This window comes from Calonectris borealis, unplaced genomic scaffold (genome assembly GCF_964195595.1).
Source record: "Calonectris borealis unplaced genomic scaffold, bCalBor7.hap1.2 HAP1_SCAFFOLD_84, whole genome shotgun sequence".
In the NCBI taxonomy this organism is placed as follows: Eukaryota; Metazoa; Chordata; class Aves; order Procellariiformes; family Procellariidae; genus Calonectris; species Calonectris borealis.
Genome location: NW_027441482.1, coordinates 23,322 through 31,260, shown reverse-complemented (window position 1 = coordinate 31,260; position 7,939 = coordinate 23,322). Strand labels below are relative to the sequence as shown.

The window sequence follows — 7,939 nt, the reverse complement described above, 5'->3', positions numbered from 1 at the left end:
TGAATGATCTACTTTCCTGCATAGCTTAGTATGACATCTATCTTTTTCTATCTGCGCCCCAGAAAAATTAAGTTTAAGTCCCTACCTGGTCACATTGCTGATGCAATAGATGCAGTTGTAGTAAAAGAGCAGGTACGGTCGTTTGCTGTAAGGGGGGCTTCCTCTGTTTGGTGCTTTGTATGCTGTAAACTTCAGGCAGGTGAGAAAACTCCCTGCTGCTCCTCTGGCTGCCTTTATCCCTTCTGGTGGTTCGCTTCTCCCCCTTGCCAGGTGATTGTGGGAAGGGTGGTGGGCGGGGCCCGGGGTATATGAGGTACAGCCTCTCCTCAGGCAGCTCGTTCTGCTGCTGGGCTTCTCTGGAGGTGGTGGTCTGCTGTTCCTTCAGCTGATTGCCACTTTTGAGGTAGCTTTTGAGCTGTCTAAGCTATTTGGGTAGTCATGTTTTGATATTTAGAGAAGCAGAGGTGTCTGTTTAAGCTAAGGGCTTCAGGACAAGTCAAGGTTCAGCTACATGTGTAGAAGAAAGTACACTTGTACGTGTTGGGGTTTTTTTTCCAGGTCAGTAGGTTTGTATTTGGTGTTCAGAGGTGGAAAGATGGTTTAATAATATGGTTTTGGTTTTTATTTTATTCCAGGTGCATTGTATTGTTTTAGAATTCCTGACTTTATTGAAGATGGAACCTTGTTTTTCACCAGCTTTGCTGTATGTTGCAGAAGCTGTTGACATCATCTCTTGATAGGAGCAATGGTGAGAGTATTTAGCAGGGGTTGAGGTGAGCATCTTGTATGCATTTGCATATGGAGTTCTAGCATTGTTCAAGAAAGTAGCAGGGACATAAGACATAGTGTCTTTCAGCGTATGGAACGGCTTATGGCCTTTCCCAATTGCCCACAGAGTATCATGTTGTCTCTAGAACCAATGCAGCTTGCGGCCAGCCCCTCATAGATTATAAGCGTCAGGACTTCACTTATTTTGTGGGGCTGTAGCAGAGGTCAGAGTCTGTGGGAAGATGGAAGACAGGAGGTGCTTGCAGAAGACTGGGCATAGCTGGGAAGAGCAGCTCCCGAGGAGCGGCTGACACAGGGGGTTCAGGGGTGCAAATACAGAGCAGGAGCTGTCAGGAAGGAGTGGAGTTCCTTCCCTGACAGTTGAGGAGAAGAGAAGGGGTTTCTAAAATTCTGGGACCAGGGGATGGTTGGGAAAGGGAGGTGTGTTCACGAGCCTTACTGAGGTGGGTTTTGCAGTTGGATTTGGGTGTTGATGAGGTCTGTTCTGTTTTAGTCTGTCTGCAGCTGATGGGAGATACAACAAAGTCACGGGAGATGCAGAGTAAACCATCCGGGCCTCCGCATTACAACATAGAGGGCTGAACATCAGAGAAGTCTCATCTCGGAAAGCATTAGGTATGTTAAGGTACATCAAAATATATCCTCCAGAACTCTGAGGTCTTTACTTCTGTACCTTTTACTTACTTATTTTTTGCATCCTTCTGGATGTCACAGTCATTGTTACTTTGTGGTATTGGCTAGGCATTTATTTTCAGCACAGGCTTGCGTTGCTGTCTTCCCTAGAATTTCTTGGAGATGTGTGGTGTTTGTGCTCATAACAATCTCCAGACAAGGGTGTTTCCTTTACTGCAGTCCTGGACACACAAGCTTTTTTTGTTTTCCCAGTTGTGCCTTTTTCCTCAAGCATCCAATGAAGTTTGCTCTAGTGTCAGTCGTCAGTTCTCTTGTTCTTGTTTTAGTATCAGTTTCTGTAGCGAAAGGGTGTCCATTTTAGATCTCTGAGTCACCACATCACACCGTCGTGGTTTTTCCATTGGCCGACTGCTGCTGTAATTCCCTAAAGGGCTTTATAGGTAATTGGGCTCAAGCTGTTTTTGTGGCAGACATCTTGTCCTCACGGCTTCATCTGTCTAGCAGTCTTGGTTGCTGTGTGGTACAATGTCCTGTCTTTTTGAGCTTCATGGGTTTTTAATATTTTCTGTTTTTTTAGTTAGAATTTTTTTGTAGGACTTCTTTTGTTTATTCCTGCAGGTTAAGTCAGGTCATTTTTTGACATGCAGGTCCCTGTGACTGTCTTTGCTCTTCTTTTTTTGCCAGATATCATCACCAGTGTTTTCGCTCAATGGGAGTGGCAGAGAGGGGTGTGGCATGCCGGGGCACCCGGGGAGGTAGAGTCGGGCTTCCTCCCATCTTTACAGGGCTGACCCTGAGGAAGCCGGTACGTGGGTGGGTAGTGTGAGTATATATTATGTGGGTGCACTAATCCCTTTCGGAGCGTGTCAGAGGGTAAGGATTTTGTTCTGTTTGATGTAATGTTGTTCTGTTCTGTCTATTTGTTGAAGATTTGAGTTTTGTGTGGGAGGAAGCCAGCTGTCTGACTGGTTTTGGGGTAAGGTGGGGTACACATGGTTTTAGGTCATATCTTATTTGCCAGATGTTTTTAACTAATTGTATGATTTTCTTAGCGACTCATGAAGGGGTTTGTGGCACCCCGATGGTGGACACTGTTGCTGACAGGCAAAGTAGGGCCATAGCAGAGTTGTCCATTTATGGGGATGGCCTCAGCCATCTCCTGCACAAACTTCTATAATGTAGCAATCGGGATAGTTTTCTTTTGATTTCTTGAAGAACAAGAGGATGATGGAGCATGTTCAAAGAGCATAATTATTTTCTCTTCTGAGACAAGGGATTAAGGAATTTTAGTAGTTGAATGATTAATAGTAGTTAGAAGATTGAATCAGTAGGTAGGGGTTTGATACTTTGTTCCTCACAAGGCCGGCTCAGCCTGATAAGGCCGACTTAGCTATGGTGTAAATTAACTGAGGCGCCTCACAAGGACAGCTCCCGATAAAGACTAAAAACTTGTCTCAAGAAGCCAGCTAAAACTGACCCTGCGGTATGGACAAAAGTAAGAAGACAACTGAGCCTGCGCAAGAACAAAAGGTTACTAGCGGTGACGAAGAGGAACTATCAGCCTTCATCCCCACGACCCCTGACGACCACCACTAGGAGGCAATGCGCAAGCGCAGATGGGAGGGGTCTATGGAAATGACTTCTTGGAACTCATTTTAATACAAAGCGGGGACAGGTCATGCATATGTATAGGCATATTACAAAACTTTATGAATATGTAATATTTTACTGTATATATTTATGGTGAGTGCCGCATTGAGGCGTGCATGATTTTGGTGGGACTACCCCCCGTGCCGCCCAGCGCTGAATAAACATACCTACTTTACAATCTCATAGATTGTGCAGTCCGGTTTCCGCAAGTCACTTCCTTTGGCAGTACAGGCACCCAAGGCAGTACAGCCCACATTCAAGGAACAGCTCGAGGATATTGGTGTCGACCATCAGCAGAGGAAGCAAGCTTTTTTCGGAGGCCAAGGTGATGAAGCAGAGTCCTTATTTTCACTGTTTGATTTTCATCATGGGGCTGAGGGGGGCTGGGACATGTATAACAGGGTCCTGGACTGGGGAGCTGTCTATTAGATGGGAGGCTGTGAGATATCACGTATACCACTGGACAGGTGTTAGAACCCAGTGCTTGGGTCAGACCAACCTGGCAGAACCATCCCGCCACCTGAAGTAATGCGTACTTCTGTATTGAGATTTTAATAGCTTGGTCCGCATCACCTTTGGCTTTTCCTCATCGAGCTCATATTTTTGCAAGAAGCATCTCTCATCAAGCATTTGGCTCTGAGCGGTCTCTATTAGACTTTTGGTGCCTGTCTTCATTAGATTTTGTGACCATCAAGTCATATTTGGCATCTGTCTGCACTCAGCTCTCCTGTAACTACTATGCAGTTTTGGTTTAAGACTTTATAGTGGAATGTTATCTAGTAGTAGCATTCTGTCTGCAAGTAGCTTCTGGCAGCCCAATCTACTGTCCCGTATATGTCAGTGTTCTCATTTGAGCATGCTGTCTACTGAGGGGTTCTCCATGCTGTAGCTCACAGAGTTATTTATCCATAAAGGAAGAGTCTGTCTTACACCAGCCACGGTCATTTGCTATCCGTACTTCTTTAGCCATTTGGCCAATCGGTCTTTATTTATATTTGAGTCATCTGGCAGTAACTGTAATTTTTGTATGTCAGTGGGTGGTTTGAGTTATTCTTGCAGTTAAGTAACGGGTCTAGGATAAGCAGGATAGTCAAGTGAGGCATGCGTTATTTGCTTTGTTGCTTTGATTTTTGCAGGTGACGCACATAGCGTCCGAGGAGCAAAGCGGCACCTCGACAAGTGGTCTGAGAAGGTGAGGCGAGCGTCAGCCCAGTCAGTGTCCGAGAGGAAAGTATCCTGCGGCAGCTCCATGAAGCTTTTGTCTTTGGTTTTGTAGGTGCCGTGCAGGCCACCTTTGGAACTGGATGAGCATTTGAGGTGAGCTGGGCAGTAGAGAGGAGGAGCACAGGACCGGTGATTTCGCACAAGTGCGATGGTAATTTTGTCTCTTGGTATCTTAGGTGCCACAAATAACAGCGGCCGCAGCCTCGGACTCTGCCATCAACGTGGAGCAGGTGAGCGGAACAACACGGCGCTTCTGAGGATGAGGTTGTTGTGGAAGAGGTTGGCGTCTACTGTCATGATGCTTACTGCTGGTGTTGCGGGTATTTCTTTTCTGCAGATGATGAAGAGGAACCTGGTAACTGCAGGAAAGTATCAGCCAGATGAGTTGTTTTTTGTCAAGGATAGATTCAGACCTCCCAGTTCTCTGAAAGCTAAGTTGAGGGACTGGCACTGGCGAGGGGGCAGGGGCCAAGGTTGGCAATTGCAGGAATGGGGATTTACATTTCCTGTAGGGCAAAGGGCTGTCCAGGAACAGTCTCCTTTGGGCGGGTAAAGGGAGCGGGTTACTCTTCAGCATGACACCAGCATGTGCCGGGCAGGGCAGTTCTAGCCTGTTGTGTAGTTTGTGTGGTCTGTCTTCTGTGTCTTAGATCGTCCTCAGGTCTCGAGCGCTATTCCTAGGGCCTCGAATGCCTGTACTTACTGCCGTAGCGCCGATCGGGTGCTTGTTTTCTTGCGTTCCTAGCTTAAAGCGTGGATCGCTCTCGCATCCTGGATTTTTCCAGATGGTCATCTTTTGCAGTGTTCTTCCTGGCTGTGTGAGCACCTCTACTGTATAGTTGTCCATTTTTGCTGACTGGGATCATTTCCCTCCATCCTTACCTTTCTTGGGTCTCGAAGCCAGGCTTATTGTGTGTACGTCTTCTCAGTTTTGAGAGTAACTTCTTGTCATGGGTCACGACGTTCTACTCTTTCTCTGGGGTTGCCGTAGAGCCTCCTCACGTCACCGTGAGATGGGTAGTCTTGCCTGACAACATCTTCCGTCTGGGTGTCATTCTTCTCGCCGAGAGTTTTCTCTTACCTTTGAGGTGTGTTGTTTGTAACGTTCCGTGTAGTGTCGGTCTGTGTGTGTGTGCGTTTGGCTTGGAGCCGCCCTGCCCGTGGGTGTAGAGTCAGGGGTAGTTAGAACAGCGATAAGAGTCTACGGTTAATATGTTGATATGCCTAGACTATCGAGGCAAAGGTTGTGCAGTCATCTTGACTGAGTAGCTGTCAGCAGCAGGTGAGGAAAGCAATTTCTGTAGTGTTTTGCAGGTGCAGAGGGGATGACTGGAGCTGTGTGGGAGAGTGAGCTATAGTGGTAGTTGAGCAGATGGAACCTCCAAGGTGTTAAGGCTTGTATGCATAGGGCTTAATGTTTGATTTATATCTTTCGTTTAATGGCAGGCTGTAGTTTGATTCTAGATGGTATTCCTAACAGGAAACAAGTCCTCTGGAATTGTTAAGCTATCACTGTGCATCCGGGTTACTTGTTTGATGATATTGGTTTTGCAGATGCAGAGGGACAAGCTGCACACCCAAGGGTGATGGAAGAGCGGAGCGCTGTAACGAGGTGGGTTGGCGTGTGGTTTTAGGAGGAAGATGTGACTGGTGGCTATATGACCACGTTACAGTAAAGTTTTTTTTTAATTGGAAGGTGCGAAGCGAGGAGCAACATGGGATATAGGCACCGGAGCTTACTTGGGCAAGGTGAGCAGCGGTTGGTGAGCTGAAGTAGCAGTTATTCTTCAGGTGTTCTATTCCTGATGTAATTATAAGCAATCTGTGTTGTTTGCGTCTCGCATGCGGTGCAGAAACCTCAGGGTGGCAACCCAAGCTGACAGAGGCTGGATGGGCGAGCTGTCCAGGTAAAGGAGCGGAAGACACAGAGATCGGCATGGGCTGCGGTTTCCAGCAGTATCTCGGCATGTGCCTTCTAGCTTGTGTTTTTGCAGGCGCCGCACATGGGCTCGGAGGGGTGACACCGTGTGCTGACGAGCGGTCCAAGAAGGCGAGGCGGTTGTGGGCCGGGCTGGCGTCTAATAGCAAAGTATTATATGGCAAGTCAGCAAAGTGTTTCTCTCTGGTTTTGCAGGTTCTGTGGGGGCTGCCTTTGGAATTGGCTGAGCGTTTGAGGTGAGCTGGGTAATAGAGAGGAGGAGCATGGGGCTGGTGATTTCTGGCAAGTGCAACGGTAATTTTGTGTCTTTTGGTACCCTAGGCATCATAAGCGACTACAGCCGCATCGTCTGACTCTGGAATCAGCACAGAGCAGGTGAGTGGAATGCCACACGCATCTGAGGTGGCGGCTGTTGTGGGAAGGTTGATGTTGGCCGACGTGATGCTGACTGACGGCACTGTTGTGCATGCATTGATTTTTGTTTGTTTGGTTTTTTTTTTTTCAGATACTGAAGAGGAACCTGGTGACTGCAGGATTAATCCAGTGGGATGATTGTGGTTTTCCTTGTTGAGGACGGATCGATACTCCTGGCCGTCTGAAAGCTAAGTTGGGCCACTGGCGCTGGGTGAGGGAGGGGACTGGGTTGGCAATTGCATGAAGGGGTTTTAAGGACAGTGTAGGGCAGAGAGCTGTCCAGGAACAGTCTGCTTCAGGCAGTTAAAGGGAGACGGCTACTCTTCAGCATGACACTAGCGTGGGCCAGGCAGGGCAGTTCCAGCCTGTGTCTGTTGTTGTGTAGTTTGTGTGGTCTGTCTTCTGCGCCTTAGGCCTTCTTCGGGTCTTGGTGTCCATGTTACTCTTTGCGCTCGAGGAGCACGGCACGTGCCTGGGCACCATCCTGAGCGTCTCGAACGCCTGTACTCATCAGCATAGTGACAATCAGGTGCCTGTTTTCTTGCATTACTAGCTTAAAGCGCGGATTCGTCTCCCATCTGGGAAGTTTCCCGATGGTCCTCTTCTGTGGCATCCTACCCAGCTGCTTGAGCGGCTCTGCTCTCTAGCCATCCACTTTTTTTGCGAACTGGGATTTCTTCCCCGCATCCTTACGCTCTTAGGTCTTGAGGCCAGGCTTCTTGCATGTACATCTTATCAGTTTTGAGAGCAACTTTTTGTCACGGGCCACGACGTTATACTCTTTCTCTGGGGTTGCCATAGAGCCTCCTCACATCACCGTCATGGTCCTGCGGGTCGTCTCGCCTGATGGCGTCTTCTGTCCGGGTGTTGTCATTCTTGCCAAGAGTTTTCTCTCGCCTTTGAGGCATGTTGTCTGTAGCATTCCGTGTGCTGTCGGTCTGTGCGTGTGTGCGTTTGGCTTGGAGCCGCCCTGCCCGTGGGTGTAGAGTCAGGGGTAGGTGGAATAGCGACAAGAGTCTATGGCTAATATGTAGATATGCCTAGACTGTTGAGGCCAAGGTTGTGCAGTCATCTCAGATCAAGTAGCCATCGGCAGGCTGCTTGGTCAGCTTTTTCAATAGCTTTTATGGGGATGAGCAGGGTTGTGTCGGAGGGGCTGTTCAGGGGTAGTGAAACAGATTGAATCTCAAAGGTGTTGTATGTGTGGGGCTTCAACGTTGTCGGTTGGGTTTGTTTTTTTTTTTAACAGCAGGATGTATGTTTGTTTGGATTCTAGATGGTGTTCTTAAC

At 47.9% G+C, this 7,939-nt stretch overlaps 3 long non-coding RNA genes across 4 annotated transcripts; all 3 read left to right on the top strand.

The window, feature by feature from the left end:
• Positions 1-620: 620 nt before the first annotated feature.
• On the top strand, positions 621-2,540 carry LOC142076670 (uncharacterized). The gene is made up of 3 exons (XR_012671259.1): positions 621-773; positions 1,283-1,404; positions 2,107-2,540. It is a non-coding gene; the product is annotated as an uncharacterized LOC142076670 (long non-coding RNA).
• Positions 2,541-3,347: 807 nt separating this feature from the next.
• Positions 3,348-4,513, top strand: LOC142076672 (uncharacterized). 2 transcript variants are annotated; one of them, XR_012671262.1, is made up of 4 exons: positions 3,348-3,410; positions 4,209-4,264; positions 4,349-4,389; positions 4,473-4,513. It is a non-coding gene; the product is annotated as an uncharacterized LOC142076672 (long non-coding RNA). The 2 variants fall into 2 exon arrangements; XR_012671261.1 differs by lacking the exon at positions 3,348-3,410 and having other exon boundaries at positions 3,445-4,264.
• A 1,076-nt stretch (positions 4,514-5,589) lies between these two features.
• On the top strand, positions 5,590-7,438 carry LOC142076669 (uncharacterized). Its single transcript, XR_012671258.1, has 3 exons — positions 5,590-5,908; positions 5,993-6,045; positions 6,431-7,438. It is a non-coding gene; the product is annotated as an uncharacterized LOC142076669 (long non-coding RNA).
• Positions 7,439-7,939: the final 501 nt, after the last annotated feature.